The 20934-nt window shown below is 36.6% G+C and overlaps 1 long non-coding RNA gene across 2 annotated transcripts in view; it reads left to right on the top strand.

Moving 5' to 3' along the window:
- LOC108888040 (uncharacterized) overlaps nt 1–20934 on the top strand; it is a 67632-nt gene that overhangs the window by 25598 nt on the left and 21100 nt on the right. The window contains exon 3 of one of the 2 annotated variants that reach the window (XR_001961732.2): nt 19666–19863. The exons of the other annotated variant lie outside the window; for it this stretch is intronic. This is a non-coding gene — a long non-coding RNA (uncharacterized LOC108888040). Of the gene's footprint in view, nt 1–19665; nt 19864–20934 lie in introns of those variants that run through there. 2 annotated transcript variants of the gene reach the window in all.

The following is a 20934-nucleotide window of genomic DNA, read 5'->3' as shown; positions in this document are numbered from 1 at the left end:
GTACAGGGTTAGTATTATGGAGAGCACAGCAGGAATCCTAATTCTAATCAAAAATATTAATTACATCCTCATCTCGCTGAATAAAAACATATAATTTCCAGGCATGTTTGAAGATTGTTTCCTACTGCTGTTGATTTTGCTGTAAAAGCATTGTGTCTCAGTACTATACGACAGCAAATTGCAGCTCAAAACAGAAGCTCTGTGACCATCTTAACTTTGGTAAAAGGATCTTTGCAGATGCATCAGCTCTGAATTGATTGGTCAGTAAAATGTGTGGAGGGGAAAACATGAATTTATTGACTGCCTCTGCAACTACTAGAATAATAAATTGGCTATACATTCCCAAGAGGTTTAAACATGTACACAGAGTGGTTTGAAGTATGTTTTGGGTAAAATAATTGGCTAAAGTCAACCTCTGTTTTATTTTGTAATTCACTGGTCAGATAAAATAAGGCGAGACAATTAACAAAACAATCAAAGACTCAGCATTTCTCTGCTTGCCATCACATCAGTTTACACTGCATTCAGTCCAATTTTTCTGTAAGATGAAGCATTCAGTTGTGATAGCCTGAAAATTGTGAACTCATAAAACAAAAATAGTGTCTGGCAGTTTTAAAGCACTACCTTACTGCTGAATGTAGAGTTTCAGATTTTAGCTCCCCGGCTCAAATTTCACCTTCAATTTATATTAACAATCAGCCGCCAGGCTCAAAGTCAATTGCTTGCTTTCATTTTCCAAATTAAATGAAAAACGATATGATATTAAAGAGCCTGGAATTTATTTTCATGATATGTGCACAGACTGTTGCTGGGTGAAAACCTCCTGACTACATTTTTTAATGATTTTCATGTTTTCACTTCATTTAAAATATCAAATGGGTTTCTCTATGACAACTCTCCAGCCCCGTGGGCTTCTTGAGCTCTGTCAAAAGATACTGGATGAATTCAAATATGCTTTGTCACCTCACTGAAAACATGGCTATCCTCTTAATTATTGAAAACTGACATTTTTAAAGATGCTTGGCTTTTTCATTTTATGCCTCTCTTTTTCTTTTACTCATCATTTTCTTTGTGAAACTCTTGCTATGTAATCTCTTTTTAAGTATTGATAGCAGGACTGAAATAAAAAATAAATCTTTGGGTGTGACTGTGGATTCCCAGTGCAGCTGACTTTTTAAAGTTGATCTAGAGGTCCCAGAGCCCAAGAAAACTCAAGAAAACTAATCTGAATATGCACATTAAAAATGCAAATGCTCTTCTAGAATTAAATGGCTCTTTACAAACTGATCACCATTTGATTAAAAAAAAAAATTGCTCCTTTGATGAAGCAAATGTTTAGAAATTTGATTTTTTTCACTATCACTATGTGGCTACGGTCAGAGGGAAGTCAAGGAGGCTTAATGGTGAATCAGAGGTTTTGATCATGGGAGCAGGGGCCATAACTCACTCTATAGACCTATGTAGAGTCTCAGAAGATAAGTCCCAGAGCTGCTGGGGGATAACACACTGATGAAAAAAAAAACAAAACACACAACCAAGGCTCTGTGTGATGCAAAGAAATTAATCATTCATTCCCCTTTCACGATGCAATAACCGCAGTTACTGCGTAACATCTTATTTTAAATTGATGACTGTGAATGTTCTTGTGGAAAACATACAGTAAAATGTTGAAAAATTTAACACGCCAACTGTCAGTCATTAACAGCTCCCTTGTTGGGTGTACACGCACAGCGAGGGAACAGTTTTCCTGATTGGTTTGAAACATGCCCAGATCTAGATTGTCAATAAGCGTCCAGCTGCAAATACAGTATATTGTAATACACTGCCTATAAACAGTAAAACTGGGGACGAAAGAGTCGAACCAGGGACTCGCTGCTTAGAGTGCTATGGCTAAGGCCCATGTGGTACGCACCCTAATTATTTGACTATTGGGTCACACCCTATGTTGTTTCTTTTATCCATAACTGTTCCACAACCTTAACCACACTTTCATCACTGAACCCATGACAACAAAGGTTATTTAACCCAAACCAGGACTGTTTTCATAAGCTTAGCTGCATGTTGATAACTGTAACCATGGTGACTTATTATTGTAATCGTGACAATCAAGGTGTGGTATGCCTGCCACTGTTGGAGCACTATTTCATGAGATGCTCCTATGGCTTGTATCAGAGGGTTGGGACAAATATCCTGGTCATTCATGTTGGAGGACTTGTTCAGTAGGACACAGTGACAACAGTGGTGCAGACAGTTGAGGTGTTGAGGCCTGGTCACTTCAGAGTCATACGGAACAATCTTCTGTTTATGGCCCTTAGAAATGCTGTACACTATTTCATTCACTAAAATAAATAGCTAATGAAAGGGGGAAAGTAAAACCCCCCGAGCTAATGAACTTGCTAATTGACTGTTAGTTTAGCTTGATTGCTAACGGGGCAATAGATTTACAGGGTCCATTCAAAAGACATCATTTTGTCCCATCAGCTTCTGACTCATAATTGTCTGCAGGAGCAGTTTGTGGAGCAGAGGTTAAATAAAACTGGATGATGCATCACAGCTAATAAGATACAATAGCTTCCTCCATTTTGTAGTCTCCATCTCTCCATCCCCTCAAAGGTCAACACAGTAAAGACAGCTTGTCAGTTGTAAACGGCATGAGTTCATGGGTCAAAGTTAACCAAAGTTGAACTGGATATGAATTAGTCTGGATTTACATTGTTACCACAAGATAATCCACTAATGGTTGCAGCAATCGTAACCATTTGTCATTAAAATGATTTTCAGTTGGCATAAAAATTGGCCTTTTTTAATGCTGACCTGGTCTTTAGAAGCCACGCAGTCAGTTAAATGAAGATCACCTGTGCGTAGTCAAGAGATTTTTTGGTCAGTCAGTATTGAGGTCAGAAGTTTGAGAAGCAGAAGTCCGAGGGTGATAGAGGAACATTTCCAAGTCACTGAACATCCCTTGGAATTCAGTTAAATCAGTCAGTAATAAATAGAAATCGTATGGAGCAGCTATTAATCTTCCTAGGGTGGCCATGCAAGAAGAGGACTAGTGTTGGAGGTCACCAAAGGACCTATGACAACTCAGGAGTTACGAGCTTTAGAGGCTGAGATTGGAGAGTCTGTGCACACAACCACAGTTGCCTAGGTCACTACATTTTATTGAAGTTTTATAGAAATTTTCTTGTTGGTTGATGAAAACTGTCAGTATCACTAAAGACATCTTTTGCTTGAAGGACAAGGATTTCTCCTGTTTTCCTCCTCAAAATATGAAAATGTATTGGATTTTATTCCATTTTCAAGTGATTCTTTCCACTCAACACACATTAGCAATCCTGTTTTTCTTTTCAGCATCAGTTGCTACATTCAGCTCTCGCTTTTACATTTTCTATGGTAAAGGAAAAAAAATGGAACCAGAAAAGTTTTGAAAACACTTTAAGGCAAAATGAGCAAACTCTTGTAGGGGAGCACAGAGAAGTTAAAATTACAGACCTAAAAAGAAAATTGTGTGCTTTAATTTCCACTTGTATATGACCCATACTGACATTTTAACTGTACTATTTTGTCTTTCTGCAGTGATGTGTGCTTGTGCTCTGGGCAGAAATATCACTTTTTCATTTCATTTTTCAACATTATTCATTCATAAACTACAGTTTGTTCCATCGTTTTGACATTTAAACATGGATAACAGAACATCCCAAAATGCAATTTGATGTTGCTCATCTATCATTAATGTGCTCAAGATATGAGAACTGGGAAGTCACTTACCTTAAGTTGTCTCTAAACTTACTGTTACATCAAAGAGGACAAATCCAAGGCGTTTATGGGGGCTCTTCTTAACACTTCCTGTTCAGATAAAATACAAAATGGCTAAATAGGAACAAGGATATCCAAATAATTTTCACGTTATGCAGATTTATGTAGCTGCTCTCATCTCCTCCTGAAGACTGAAACTTTATCCACATTGACTTCAAAGCATTTCAGAACTGGATGTAGTGGGTAATTATTTTAAGTGGTCGACTTTGTCACAGACAATCACCAAATTTCCTTAAACTCCACTAATGTGTTTTATGTGACAAGTAGAAGCTGTTTCTGCATCAGTGAATATTAGTGTCGGGTTGTTTCAGTCAGCGTTTAGCTATAGTGTCAGCAAGATATTTAATTATGTTACACCCACCAGTGTGTTTAACTACACCTTGAGAAGTATTAAAAGTTGGTCAGGGCAAAACAGAAAGATCAGCCTCTGAAGTATCTTTACTTCATAGGTAAAGGTCACACCTGAGGACCATTAATTTGTCAGTCTCTGATGCTGGAGTATATATTTAAAATGGAGGGAGGCCGGTTGAAAATACTGCAAGGTTTAGAATATATTAATAATAAGTAATGTGTAACTGTTCCTCACCATTGCAGTTTTTCTTCAGCATTCTGTGGAAATCACTGTCCTTTTTAGGAGTCGTCAAAGTACAGTACTACTGCTGTAAAACACTGTTGAAAAACCTGCATTTTCTTATATCCAAGGTTCAGTGACTCCATATCATCTACATTACAAAAATGGTTGTAGAGCGCTATTTCCGCAAAAGTAGACACAAGTGCAAACCCCCAGTGCAAGTGCACATTGGTGCAACCAACAAAGTTTTGGTTTTGGTGGCCATATAATGCTACCCAGGCACAGTACAGCATAACATGGAAAAGAGGCTTTAAACCTTATTAGGAGGAGGAATACAGAGTCAGCAGGTGGAGTTGGGGGCAAGCTTCAATAATGGCCAGTAACATCAGTTCCTCTCATCCCCTTTAAAAGCAGCAAACAGATTAAATAGACCAGGAGGAAGGCCAAAGTGTCAGGAAAAAAGTTCCCATCCACCTCGCAGTAGATCTAGGGCCCAGTGTTGCAAACTAGCTGCAGCTTTGGAGGCATTTTGTCCATGGTACATATTTGTAGATATAATTCGAGCTTTCCATGGCATATAAACATGAAAATCAAATGTTGTCCCTTGTGCAGTTGTAGTGAGCTATGTTATTCTTCAATTCCCTTGGGTAGCGTGAGAGTCAAACAATGTTTGAAAGTGAGTGTCTCAAGCCAAACCCTGGTGTATTTCATTCATAAACATACTGTATTGTACTGTACTCATGCAACAGGAAAAAGTGGCAACAGGAAAAAATGGCAGGGGTTCATTGAAACAGTTTGACATTATCTTCTTTACTTTACTGTCTGTCCTTCAAGCCTGTCTGGTCCCATGTAGTAACCAGACACTGGCATGAATCACACATAACAGAAAGTTTCACATTTAGCAGCTAAAGCTAGCTCAAGCTTGTTTGTTTGCTTGCTAGGTAGTTTTTAATTTGCCTGCTATATATAGTTGGCTTTGTTTGTATATTTGCTAGTTGGCTTGTGTCAGATATTAGAGATATTACCTTTGAATCAACAACAATGTGTCTGTGCTTTGCAGTGTGGGACATCTCTGGGAATCACTAACAAACCAGATGCTGTCTTTGTCAACCACTGCCGCTGAGTTATATTATCACTAGGTTCCATTTCAGGCTGTTCTGCATTCAGAGAAAAGACCAGTGGAGACCGTTTATAGAGTCAAAAAACAGTGATGAAACCAAAGTCATGAAAACAGAGGGGGGCAGGATGTTCCTCGTACTTTATCATCTAGAGCTGAAGAATAACTACAGTAGCTTCAAAGACCTTTCTCCTGCAAGAACAGGATACAGCAAAGGACAGTATACCTATTTTTAAAGTCTCTTTGATGGTCTTTCCCTGTCTCAGGTGCATCTAAAATTGTGCGTTACATTCATTTTCATCACATGGACTCACTACATCTTTCACTCAAACTTCTGAATAGACTCAGTGAAAAATATCAGCTGTGGGATTTTGTGTCTTAACTGGCTCAATAAACCACCTCAGCACCAAACTTTCTCTCTCGAGACACATTATATGTGTGAAAAATATTGCTCCGTTTATTTTATCAAAGGTATTAAACACTTCCATGATTCACTCAGTAAAGTTAGTGAGTCAGTGAATCACATCTCTCCCGGGCAGTCCCTGAACTATAATCTGTTAACTACATTACTTTAATATGGTGACCATCATCAAATATCAGTTTCTACAGTATGGAGACACAGAATAATCTTACTATTGTACAAAATGCCGCTTAGTGAAATGACCACTTGGCCACCTAGGTATGCCTCCATTTTGACTCATGTGACTCATGTTTTAATCACTTAAATTCAGCTTTAAGTGATTTAAAACAGTGTATTCACAGATGCAAGAGCCTGGGAAGCATTAAATTAAGTGTTTATTTGAAGAGTTGTAAACTGCAATATCAGGACAAGTGGCATTTTTGAAGAAAAGTCAAAACTAAGGACCATCCATTTCCAAATTAATGCCCTTGTTCTGATCCACATCACACAAACTTCACTGCAAGAAATTTAAACATTTTTTAACTGCAATCTTACTAAAAATTCATGTTGCTTTACATTTTTTTTTAGTTTTGTCAAATAATAACATCTTATTAAAATCATATTAAAAAGTGTTAATTTACACGACATTCATTAAAAAACAAAGCAAAACTGTAAATGATATCCACAGCAAAATATCTGTATTTTTACAAGCATTGATGCCTTTTTTTAATAATAATGTTTAACTGTAAAATTACATAATTTTACCATATTGTAATGTGTCAAAATTATTGACACATTTAATCATTATTTTACAGATATTTTTGTTATTATTTGAAAAGAAAATACAATGAACCCTAAAAAACATTTTTTTAAATAGTTAATTACATACAAACATATTATGAACTGCATAATTACATTTGAGCGTTGTTTAAATATACTAGCCTGCTGAATGTTACATGTAGACTCAGTGGGCACTACAGAATATATGAAACTCTCTTTAACAAGTTATAATAAACGAAATGACTAGTTAGTGAAATCAAAGTCTTTTGTTGCAAACAGATTTCTCCTTTTTTTATCTTGTGGCAATCCATAATGATATTGTGATATTGGCAGAACTTCCCAGCATGCTTTGAGAAAGTGTGGTTGTTGACATAAGATTAAGTTAAATTGTGTTTTAAATCCTTATAGCTGTTACTTGGCACTTGTCAGTAGTGTTAGGGTTAGGGGCTCTTTTACAGTGTTTTTGGTAGTTTACAGTTACTGTTATGAGGAATGCGTATTTGGTGCCATGAGTGAAGTTATGTGTAGAGTTAGTAACCCCCAAGCAATAATTTTTATGTACATGTACTTTTAAGGCAGTGCAATGGATCTGTTAATGTTCCAATCATGGAGTTGACTTACTTTCTGAAACTCGGGTGAAAGATTTGTCATTGTTTTTTTTTAATTCACTGATATTCCACTAATACTTTACATCAAAAGATTAATAAAATTTGTAAATATAAATATATGCTTAAGTTATGGGGTAATGCTCTAAAGAATTAGTTTTTATGAATATGTTATAAAATCTGCCTAGACATTTGAGAATGGCTGTGGCTGTTTTGTTTTAGGAGATACTGGGTATGTTTTAAAAGATGGATTTACCTAGCGAGGTGAATATTGCAATGGGCTCTTTAAGGTGAGATGCTTTTATCCTCAGCTCTTTTAGAGGGTTTATTAAAAACAGCTTCTTTTAAAATTCTTCTTTGTAACACTTCACAGTATATGCTAAAGTATATGATATACATTATGATGCATCCAAATCAAAGCTTTAAAACTTTAAGGAACATTCACATATATCTTGCACTGCTACTGGCCCAAACTGGCAGGTAATATTGTAACATTTTCAAAAGAGTGACAATTATGTATGCTAATTACAACAGAGACTCATAAGAAGCATTAGAACAGTACCCCTCTTAAGTCTGAGTAGGTCTATTATTATGGTCATATTGTTCTGTGGAACAGAGAAATCAGACTTGAATTTAAGTAGAACAGTCAGAACCCTATTTGATTTGATTGCTTTTCTGTCCTTGACTTTGATTTTAAAAAAAAAAAAAAAAAACTCCTCATGGTATCATCTTTTACTCCTTGTGATATGGAGTATTGATGGCGGGGTCTGGGCCAAGGACTTCCCTTCTCTACACATTTCACCATTTTCCCTGGAGAACTTTGTTTTACATGCAAATTCATATACATACATTCGAATCCCCCAGATATCCCTTCCAATCTCCTCAAAGACATGATGTGGACTGGGGTTCCTTTCTAACTCCTTGTTCTGAATAGCACTCACTAATTAGGTTTCAGACTATTTCAAAATGACAAATGTTCAGCCTCTACTGAGAAAAAAAAAACAAAAAACCCAAAACATTTTACTGCAAGCTTATTTTAGTATCCGTCCTGTTATTTGTGTCCTTTTCAAGAACAGAAAACAGAAAATGTCCTTCAGAGCATTTTTAAATTGCACCTGAATGATGAGTCATGACTCCCACGTGCCATTTTATCAGAGTACCTGCTAGTAACAGCAGAATCTATCCGTAGATGCACACAGTTAACCTCCAAACTAATTATACAATATGTCCTGAGAGAGTGCTGTACACTGAGGTGCTGACACTGGTGTGTGCTGTCACTGGCCATGTGCAACCTTTGGTGCATTACTCAAACAGTTTTGTCAACAAATGCACTTCCTCAGTGTTTTAATGAATGTCAGCAGCACAATCAGCAGGAAAATAAATAGCTAGATGTATCACTTTTATTCTTATTATTCTCATAATAGTTTATCACTGAACCAGCCATTTTGGTAACACTTTATTTTATGGTCCATAGTTTCCAAATAATGTTTTAATAATTGCCAAGAAGGTTCCTTGAAGGAAGTATGTAATTGGGCACTAATTTATGAAAAAGAAAAAAATGGAGCCAGTATTCAATTTGTACACTTCTAATTAATTAATTCCAATTTATTGCTAGAGTAATCTAGAGTGGTGGTTCCCAGCCGGAGGGATCGGGAGGGGGTCACAAGATAAATCTGAGTGGTTGCAAGTTATTAACAAGATAAGAAAGCCAAAAAAATAAATATATTTCTGCCATGCAAAATTATGCTCACTTTTTTTTAGGCCATTAATTTTTGCTTTTTTCCTTGGAAGTTGCTTGATAATTTGGGTAATTTTAAATCTTTAAAAATTGTTGAAACAAAAATCTGATTTTGGTTGAATTGGTCACTACTGGTAGACGTATATGCAGCTGGTGATGGGTGTTCACAGCACAAGCGTGTCTGTTGCGTGTCTGCAATTTGCTGTTGCTGGTGGCAACAGCAAATGTGTTTTGAAGGAAACTAATTGCTTTCTGTTAACATAATGAGGATATGTTGTTAATTTACATTTTTAGCAAGTCACAAATATGATACTGAACATATCAGTAAAATGTTTGCAGATAGTGTATTTGTTTTCTATTTGTTTGTTTGTCTGATTTGCAGTACAATATCCACCAGTAGAGCTCACAGCACTTTTTTATGGTTATCTTTAATTAAAAGCAAACTGGGTTACTACATAAGTAATGTAGTTAAGTTTTCTCACAAACATTAAATACACCTATAAAACACAATAGATACAGTGTCTATAAAAAAGGATTGTGTGAAGTTGGAAAAAAAAGAACATTTCTTTCAGTAGCCCTTGTCGATTCATAACATTTGGTGGTTCAGGTTGATATTGAGTCATTGAGTGAACCCACTATGTGATGTGTGGTCTTATCATGTCTCTTTTGTTTTCCACCTTTAGTGAGAAAACATGGTGAGGAGAGTTGAGTACTATTCAGCAATTCATTCCATATTCATTCCGTATTTACTTAATGTCTTCATCAAAGTGAGGTCAGAATCAGGTACTGCATCTTTATCTAGACAGTTCTTCAAAAGGTCATTGCATGGAAAATAGACTAAAAAGTTTTGCTGCTCTCATCCGCTAGTTTCACGTCGTCTAAATGAGTGAATTTGACATGTTGCTAGGCTACGGGTGTCTGATATCTCTGACAATATACACAAAGCAGACATATTTTTTTCAGTGAGGTGTTGCTAGGTTACAAGTGCCATTGTCGTGAGGTTTTGTCACCCAGTAGAAAGCCCCTCAGCCGATCATGTTGCTCATATGAAACCACCTGATGAATAATTTCCCATATTCCTTAAAGTGAGCTTATAACCTACAGCATGTTAAGCATAATCCCTGTCAAAACAGCTTGTTCAACATGAGGAAAGGCGCTGACTTTTGAATATATTTTCATTGGTGGGTGAAGGCTCAGTGTAAGCTGAATTCTTACAAGTCTTTAAAGCTGTTGTCTCTGATGTCAGAACAGTTCAAAGAATTCTAGAGGGGAATTCATGGCTATCATTATTATTAATGATGATAATAATAATAATAATAATAATAATAATAAAAGGGGTAGTAGTAGTAGTACATTTGATTTTATTTATAACCATTCAAACCAGTCAAATTGAAATGTAGAGTCAAATAATAATCAAATCAGCTGATATGCACCATGTGTACATTTTTAATTGAAGAATACAAACTCCACACACTTTACATGATAAAAACTAAATCAATAAATACATATACAGAGGTGTTTTTAATCATTAATCAAGTTATGGACTTGTGACCAACCACTCAACCAAAGCAGTATGTGATTATCAGAGCAAGTAACTCATGGAAAATCTGTCACAGTTTGGACACAGTCTGTTTCTTGTTCTCTGACTCACACCCAAATACTATCTGGCCCTATGAGGGCCCTTTTAATTTATTTTTATTTCCCTTGTCCCATTTTATGTATCTTACAGTTGCTCTATTCCTCCCCAAGATTTCTCTATTAACATTTGAATTCTCTCATCCATTGTAACATTACTGCCTTTAATTAGCTTTGTAAGAAAGAGTGCAAATAAACATAGTAAGCAAACACTGATAAAAAAGAATAATAATTTTCAAAACAATTGCAACTAAAGAGCAGAACATAATAATAAAACATATTTCCCAAGTGCAGAAAAGAGTCCTGGGCTTGAGTTATTCTTTGCTTTTTTGACTTATCTTTATATGAAGGCTGCAGATGATTTGAGGGCACTTCAGCAAGTCAAGGCAATCAGAGTGGACGAATAACATTACAACTGTTGAATGTAATTTTGCTTGTGAAATATACTGTAGTTTTGGTGGTAAAACTCCTTGCTGTTCAATCTTAAGAGTATACACTATGAGAAGGTGTGAATAATCGTCTCTTTTCGCTGCTGTAATAATAGTAAAATATGATGTGATAATTTCAAAAGATGAATTGGGATGCAGTTGAGCTGTATTGTCCTCTGTCACCAGCATCAAAGATCTGTAAAGGGAATCATAAATGGGTAAAAGGAACAGAGAAAATACAGTACATATACTAGAAGATGAAGTGTCACATGTTTCATTCGCAGCTTATTGGGCAGATGGTGCATCAGTATTCAACAGAGTGAAACATACCTTGAACATCTCAGGAATGGTTACAACTCATAACTGTCCAACAGAGAAAACAATCTTCAGGAAAATACAGGAGTATTACAAGTTCAGGGTTTCAGGTCAAAGAAAAAAAAATACCCTCCCAGGACAAAAATGGATGTGAGACATTTCTCCTTTTTTTGTGACCTGTATGTAATCCTGCTCATGAGGGGACAGAGCTACCTTACTTCAGAGAAACAGGTCTCAGGGTTAAAGACAACTGGATGTTTTTGATTAGATGTTCGAAGTCTGTGATGCAGCTACTGGCTACACTACTAGGATGTCTTCTAAACCCATTACAGGCCAAAACACACTTCGTGCAATCTGGAGAGCAGACTCACTTTAAGGACAGGTAAAGAAGACAGAGAGCCCAAAGCTGGTTTGTTGATAATAAATAGAAAATCACATCTTAGTTTGGCTCTGTGTAGAAGACACTTAGGATGCTGAATGTATCGGGACCACAGACATAATGTTAAGTTAAATAATGGAAATATAAATTACCCTGTATATACTGCTAACATGAAAATGTTAGTGTCAGAAAACTGTCGTCTTTGTTCCTGGATGAGTTTTTGTTATCCCTCCTTATAGACTAATAGAGCTGTTAGGGCTTCTAATACTGTTGTACTACTGATGTGTTGATACTGCAGCAGTACGTCCAGAACTGCCAGTATTAAAATAAAATCACTTAATTAAATTTAACATTTGATTTAAATTTAAAAAAAAAAAAACATTTTTTCTGAGTTGCACAATTCCTCTCTAGTACACTGTTGTAGTGAATAGTTGTGCGATGTGTATTCATTCTGCTTGACCTGCAGTGCAGCTCACACAAATTTGTCGTGTGCTCCAAAGGAACACATTGCCATAGAAATAGTGAGGTTGAATGTAAAATAGACATTTCGTTATTCTTTGTTCATGTCCTCACTGGTCCAGTTGGTTAATACCCATGTGGAAACAAGTGGATAGCTGTGCATCATAATCATCACAGTATGTTTTCTGAGGTGAGATGGAGAGTGTAACTATAGATTGCAGGAAAAGGTACTCTTGTCATTTTGGTTCAGATCACTTTCAGTGTTGGGTAAGTTACTTAAAATTAGTGATAAGTTACATTTACTAGTTATTTCTTTCAAAAGTAACTGATAATTCACCAATTACTGCATTAAAAAGTTATTTTCAAGGAAGAGTAACTTTTGAATTGATTTTTAAATGTCTGCTTCAATTTTCATACTAATGCACACATAGCTATATTTTTTTAGTGAAGAAAGGCATTTTCGAGCTGAATGCTAGAACATTTCTTTATCACAGCTAACATTTGGACTTTGCATGATAACGATTTTTGTCATAACTGCATATTGGATGAATTTATACAGTTTACAACATCAGAAAGCGATGCTGCCACGCAGAAGAATCAAGGGTCAGAAATATATTCTGCATGCTGGCCCACAATCTTTATTTGTCACTGTTATTTTGCTAATCAGTTGTCTTAAGGCAACTGCCTCAACTGTTAAAACTCCAGGTTGTGTATCTTTAGCAACAAAAGCTCCAAGATCTTACACACAAACATAGAAAATTTTAGATTTTAATATGATTAAATCACGCTATTTTGATATTGGCATCCCTAGACATCCATACACTGCTGTAAGGGACAACAAGCAGCAAACTGTTTTGTATTGAAACTCTCTTCATGATAAATTGTTTTTTATTGCTGCTTTAAATGGCAACATTTGAGCAGCTGCTATTTCTCAAATGGCAGGCTACCCCCAATACTTGGACGCAGCCTGGAAATGTAAATTCATATGCTTATGGGCTGTCAGCTACAGGGTTTGAAGACACGACTATTTCGTTTATGTAAAGGAGTGTGGGCGTGCAGTCCAGTCCTCAGCAGTAATACTATGGATTTGAAGGCAGAGGAAGAATAGGAAAAAAAAAGATGTGACAGCACACCAGCCAGCAAGGATGTGCTTGTTTGACTAGTGTATGATTTAAATGTTTCACAGTCGACAAGATGCACAATTTGTCAATGATGCAAAAAAATTAAAGTTTCCTCACAGGCAACCATAAAAGATTGGAGCAATTATTTTATGGTCTCCACCTTTGCTGACACAGGCACATGGAAAAACACATCCTTATAAAATCATCTCTGCGTCAACTTGGCTGAATCAGCACTGAAAATCAGTCATTTTTCTCAGATGTGGAAATTTCTTATGTCTCTGTGCCTCCTATAGACCTGATTTACTTCAGGTTATTCATGCTGTATCCTGTGGAACCAGAGGAAGAGTTTTGGTTGAAAACGACATAATTTAGGTGAATTTTTCATTAAAGCACAGATAGATTTAATACTCCAGTGTCCCCTAGTGCTTATTAAATCAGGCCAGTTTGAGATAATGGATCTTTAAAATTCTACAAGCAGCTCTAGTAATCTCTTCCCACTCTCCTCCCTCTCCTCCCGCTGGACTCTGTTCCCTCACACCATATTTATTACAGGATGATTCAAGTTTGGGGAAAGAGGGAGGGAGAGAGAGAGAGATAGAGAAAGACCGTGTGAAAGAGATTTCCAATAGATATTGTGTTTATAATATTAACTAAGAGCCCCGTTGCCTAAGAAAAGGAGCTGCAGGTGCCAGAAGTACTGATGATTTCACAAAACAGCAGAGAGCAAAGATTAAGGAAAGAATAGCAATTCCAGTTCACAGTGAGTCGACACAGTCAATAGTGCCTTACTGGGGTGAGGCACTGAAGACGAAAGTAAGGTAACTACACTGAAGTCAACTTTCGTCTTTGAGATCCAGGCCAAGTTGTTAAATCTATAGCTGTCACATTTGATGTTAGTATTGATTTATGAGGCTGGCACACTGAAAAGACTGGCAGTTTCAAGGGCTCTCACTGTTTAGCTATGCAAAGCTTGCTTTTAATCCCACAGCAGGTTTAGGCGCTTCCTGCTTTGTGTGCAGTCCTGGCTCGGCACAGCAGAGTAGCATAATGTGTAATGATTGTAATATTGAACTACACATGACTAGAAATAACAAGAAAGAAAGTTTCTCCCTCTAAAGGAACCTCTCTAGGGTTGTATTTTCGCACACAGAGGAGAGAATGAAATATGTTTCAGCAAGCGGCAAATCAGGGCCTTATTTGTTGTTCAAATAAGTTTCTTTTGAAGGAGCATTTTTGTTCTATAGCTAAATGGAAAACAAATAAAGGTGGTAACTGCAAGCCACAATTGGACAAGCCAAAGATAATGCATACTTCAGGGGAAAATGTTTTGCTGCACAGCATAATGAGACCACATGTAAAAAAAAGAAGAAAAAAAAATCAAGGTGCAAATTTGTCATTAACTGTTTCAAGGTCATCTCTCCCCATCCTGTTACACATTGTTCTGAACTCCTAATCATCTCTAAAATTGCCACCAGCTATTTTTTCCCTGATATGGCTCCACTAATTTATCTGCCCTGCCCATGGTGGTCTTATCACAGGTTTAGCATCTGCCGTGAATGTTGGTTTTCCTTTGCTAGTCTTTCCCAACTTTAGGCCTTGGAGTAAAAAAAGCTCAATCATGGGAGAGTTGGGCCCAGAGGCCAACACTGTGTGCAGCAGTGTGTGATGTAAACACCCACCTCCACCCAGCAGCATAATTTTACCTTCATAAAAAAAGCACACAGCTCTTGTTGTCACTGTCACCAGATGAGGCTTTTGCATATTAATACTCGCTGCTATGAACAGAATGTTTTTCGCTCTTTTGTTTCATGACAACCTTGTGTGCTCAGATGGACACATTGGCACAGTGATGGCAACCTTGCTGAGTTGATGATGACTTTTTTCCACTGTTGTATATTGTTCATATTTCAAAAACACTTAAATCTATTTGAGCAACTGCGAATCTTGTCTCCTCGTTTCTTTTTCCAAGAATTCAGTTCAGCTCTGTGTGGGAGTCTGAAGTCATCCACAATGGCCATAAAAATAGAATCACATCTTTCAGTTTCACCAAAAACTGAACATTATAATGAAGGTAGGATTCATTTTAGGGCATTTGGATTAGACTGCATTAGTCTTAGCTGTGTTGTACGAATAACATTTCTTAAGTCATTCTGTGTGTTATCACTACATACTTTTTGCTCTTTACATCTTTTTACATGCAAATCTCATAACCCGAACCCCCTCTTAAATGATATGTGCATGTCATAGCATACTGTTACATGACATACGAAACAAAACACACATAAAAAAAACATACTGCTTTTAAGGTCCTTTCTGTCCTCAAAGAAATCTGAAAGTTGTTTTTCATTTACCACTGACACCCGAACAAGCTGAAGAAAACATTCAAAACCTCCTGAACAAAACCATGAGAGAACCTTGAGTTGAGATGGTTTTGTCAGCTGCTTCTAAAAAAGCAAGAATGAACTATCAAACTCTGTTGAGATCGTTTTGCTTGAAGCTCCTCATAATTTTAAAGCTGCATGGGTCACCTGGTTATGAGCGTAGAACATGCTACTGGAACAGTCTATGCACTGTCTGTGCTAATAGTTAATATGGTATGTCAGGGCTGATGGCTGATAATTGTAAGGTTCCTCTTTCAGGTTTTTAATGCAGTTTTCAGTAGAATATTTCCTTCTATTTCACATTTAAATGTCTTGCCAAACTGCAAACTGTTGAGAAAATAATTAAAAGTTTCCTAGTTTAGTTCCTGATAAAGTTAGTTGTGTCATTTTATAAATGTCACAATATCAGGAAGACTGACACATACACTTGAAGAGCAAAGTAAAAGCTACATGAACTGAAAAAGTGTTTTAGATTTCTGAATGTGTTTTCTCACATATTCACATATTCCACCCACATAACTGGCAAATTCTTCACTGCGACCTTGCCACTAAAAGTATTCTTAAAGCAAGGCCCATCAAAAGTTGGAAATGGGCCCCTAGAGTTGGTGATAAAGTTATACATACTTACATGGCCTCAACTGTTCCCAGTGTAGTAGATGCAACCACTGCATGAATATCAAACTGACCAAAGTCTTCATTGATGTCTTTACCAACAAGATAAATGTGATCAGTGGAATCATTAACTGCAAGACCTCTTTTGTTGTTTACCATCTGGAATGCCCCCGTGGATGTTTTTATGTTTGTGGAATTAAACAGAAACTTAAGGAGAGAATTGCTGATGATCAGTATGCCATATGTTGGCAGTAAGGAATACTCTATGGGAAGACATTATAGACATGCACACAGCAGTGGCCCTGATTCACTCAAAGCAGATGGCATTGAGATCTTCTCTGAGTCCATTAGAGGGGGACACAGATTTAGAAAGAAAAAAAACTTCAGAGGGAAACCTCTGAGCTTAATGAATCATTTTTTGATGATCATCATGTAGTTCTGAGCCTATATTGTTTCTATGTGAAATTTCTTTTGAATTTGATTTTGTTGTGTAGCTTTTGCACCACATATTTCATTGTGAAGTCAGACAGGCAGCCTGCACTGGATAGGTTTCTACTTCAACATCCTGATGAAGGCTTTTAGCAGAAACATGCTGGTGTCAACAATGAAATATATATATTTTTTTATACCTAGAGTACCTTGGATTTTTGACTCTTGTTGCAATTGCTCAGGCCTTCAGTCCTAAGAGTTTCTTTGTTCATCATTAACTGTGATATTAAAAACATTTAGCTTTTCTCCTTCTCTTCACATTTCCCAAACCCCCAAAGCATCAGCATCCATTCATTCCTTCCTCCGTACAGTTTGAAAATCACCTTGCAGAAATAATGCATGAAATAGGTGATCAGTGAAGTTCATTTCTGCTCTTACATTTTTGTTAACTGCATACTGATTTGAAAATCTGTGCTGCATTACAACACAACAATAACTTGTAAAAACATAACAGCAGATTTCAACTAGAATAGATTGTGCACAGTTATTCAAACAAGTTTCAAGGCTGTGTGAGCATTTTTTCACACCTCACAGAAATGCAAATGCAGTGCAAACCACTGACTGCTGTGGAGGTGGGGGAAAACATCACAAATCTATACACCATGGATTGTTTTGGAAAGTGGTCAGCAGTAATATAAAGTATATCTGACTTGTAGTAAATGGGCTAAAACATGCAAAACACAGATATAACCTTTTACAGTAATACAAACTGATTTTACTCTGCAAATACTGGACATGCTCGATATGCTACAGCACACTGGGCTGCATAGATAACATAAAATAAACAGTAAAGTTTATTATGGTGTCTGTAACATCAATATTTACCTACTTCACAGGGGACAGGAGATCAGTGTATTCTATATAGTAATATCCCTCAACTCTAGAGGAAGAAAACAATAAAATTCATACCGTGTCCTGCAATGATGAAGTTAGTGATTCATTTGATTCACTGGCGGTCTTTACAGTGCAGCCAGAGTGCTTTAAAATAGATAAATTATTAATAGACCGTAACAATAAAAGGCAAAATACAGCAACTCATAAGTACCAGAGAGCAACTCTTGAAATAGTAAAATACACTGGAACAAGCTGAGCATTTAAACTCAGGAAAACACAGTAGGAATAACAGCAGTCTGGCAGGAGATCAAAAACAAGGACAGGCATACAATCATGAATAATCAATATGATAAAGTTTGAGAAATAAGACGTTACCTCAGAGGATATTGCATTAATACCATCACCGCTGCCTGACTTCAATAGCTGCAGCTTGACTCAGCTATATGTACAGGTTAAACAAACTTAAACACATAATCATTACTTCAGTCATTTGAATCTATTATCCTAGTCGACAGCTGTTACACAGCACCTGTCTCTGTTTGTACTCTCAAATGGGACCATGCAGTACACCCTGAAGTGTTGGATGGGATATGCATGCATCATATCAAATTGATGAATATAGGTATAGTATAGCAGTGTAATAACTTTGCTACCTACCTTGCACCACAAAGCTACGCCATGAAGTCCAACAGTGCAGGCCAAAATTTCACGAAAATAGTGCAGCGTTATAAAATGCAAATACATGCTTTTTATATTACAAGTGAGAATAATACGTTTTCCCATCGCTAAAGGATTATGCGAGGATAGGACCACCATCAGTGGTTTGAAACTGAAATCATGGATGGAAGAAGAGCATTGTGTCAGTGGTAGAGAGGCAGATTTGTTCTACAAAAGTCAAAATATTTCACTGACCGAGCCAAACTATGAAGTTCTCTACCTACTGTGAAAGATTCTGAATGTTATTCTCACATAACTATAACAAAAACCTCACATTAAAGGAGCAAAATATAACTTTTGCTGAGCAATAGCAGCTTTTGCAGCCACAAGTGGTGATTAATTCAGCTAAGCGATGTTCATGTACAGACAACAAAGACTATCAATCGCTTGACTTTAGCTCTGACTGCTGTGAGCACTACTATTCCTCATGATTCCCAGCTTCTGTAGCCAGAAGTGCTGTCACTGTAAGAGATATTCCAAACTCTGTTTATAATTCTTGATATTTTCAAAGATTCCTCACTGGATATCAAAGATAATCTCTGATTTTTAATGATTATAAGTTTATTAAGTCTTTTTTTTGCTGATCTACTGTGTGGTATTACTCTGATTCTAGCAGTTAAAGATATTTGACTATCACTCAGTTATACACTCCTCATGGGAGATCACACCTGATCAACCAAAGTTAGTGCAGAGACAGGCATTTGGGGCATGTACTGAGAATTAAAAGAGGTACCATTCTCCCTATAACAAGTCAGTGTACAGTCAGTACGATACATAAGCTGTTATTTCAAGGTTACATAATATTGCTTTAATGTAAGAAAAAGAGGACAAAAACAATGACAGTGGGCCACAGTATTAGCATGCAGCTTCACAGTACAAAATCTATGTAAAATCAGGGCATTTATTTCTTAATTTATGTAGTTTAAACTGACTAGTTTAGGAATCAGATACACTGTATTTTATATTCTACTCTCCATTTGATTAAATCAACATTTTCCTGAAAATGTGCCAAATTACTGTATGTGCTGTTTAACCTTTTCACCTCATGTGCAACATGAAAAATACATATCCAATTAAGTCAGTTTGTGGTAGACAAATATACTCTATTTTATACATATCCATATACCACCTGGTCTCAGGAAACTTTGAAATTATTTGTACTGATGCACTGTGTCCTTCCTGCGTAGATATATATTTAAAAAAAGGACTGTGTCTACATGCCAGGGGGCCTGCTGATAACACAAGTGTTTTCTCCAACTTGTCAACAGGATTTTTCGATGAAAACTCGACCCCCTGTCCCTTCTGGAGCTCCATACAAGTCATCCAAGACAGACCAATTTAAATCGATGTAAGCAGAGCATGTTTGCTAGTACTGACATGGCCACAATCTATCTTACAGCAATTATAAAATGATTCCTTGTCAAGAATGCAACAGCAAGTGCAAGCCAGAGGGGAAGATATGCTAAAGCCACAATAGAATGTCTTTTTTTTTTTTTTTTTTTTTTTTTTTTTTTTAGACAGTTGGGCTGCCTCACTGTTTGATGTATTTGCTAAAAAAGGAGGATATCTGGGGCAGGACACAGTGAAATGATTTCTGAGAAGTGTGAACTAATAAGATATCAGTTAGGGCAGCCCAGTATCCATTTACATACGGTGCCAGTGTTCAGTTCCACTGCAGCAAATGTGACTTTTATGTAGCAAAGCAGAAAGTAAAGCTGTGTTGTGTTTGGGTGTAAGTGATTGATAGGGGAAAAAAATCTTTGGAATCAGAGCAATATCGAACAAGTACAGTATACCCAGCAACTGTGAACAGCTGCCTAGACAGACCTTTTTATTGAAAGTAAGATCCTTTTTTAACCAGACATATTGCCATATGTCATTACCAGACTCCATTGACAAAAACCATTCATTTTACCTTCTGACATTGTTGAAAGAAATCATTTTAAACATTGTTGCTGCTGGAAGTTATAAAGAGTCTTGTCCTTAAATGAAATTCTGAGTTTAGCTGAACTGTTCAATAGCAATATTCAGTCTGGTTATAAGGTTGGTTAGGAGACCAAAGATTATTCGCAGAGAAGCGGGATTGTTGTGGTCAGTAATACAAAGATGCACTTTGAGATAAATACATAAGTGCATACAGTACATTTCCTAAGAGGAACCCATTTTTTAATTGTAAACAAAATGGGAGCATGTTTTTGTGAAGAAGGAAATGTTCTCAACGTGTTTGTCAAGCCTCAAAGGATACACACAGACAATGTGAAAATAGCTATGGTTATTACAAAGAAAATCCACAGGATACCTTTAATACATAAGACTAGTACTAGACAACAGCTAGATTTATTGAGGTTGTTATTGTTTTCTGATGCAATTAAAGGTTCGATGAAGTTAACAAACAGCTGACGAACAGGCCCCTATTGTCTGTTCTAACCAGTCGTTATCAGTAAGTTAATGTTTTTATACATGTATGTGATTGTGATTGACTTAGGCTTTAAATACAGTAGGCGTGTAATATTATGTAAAATAAGCTGACAGTGTTT

This window comes from Lates calcarifer, linkage group LG2, assembly GCF_001640805.2.
Source record: "Lates calcarifer isolate ASB-BC8 linkage group LG2, TLL_Latcal_v3, whole genome shotgun sequence".
Taxonomy (NCBI): Eukaryota; Metazoa; Chordata; class Actinopteri; family Centropomidae; genus Lates; species Lates calcarifer.
This window is presented reverse-complemented; position numbering and strand designations above follow the sequence as displayed.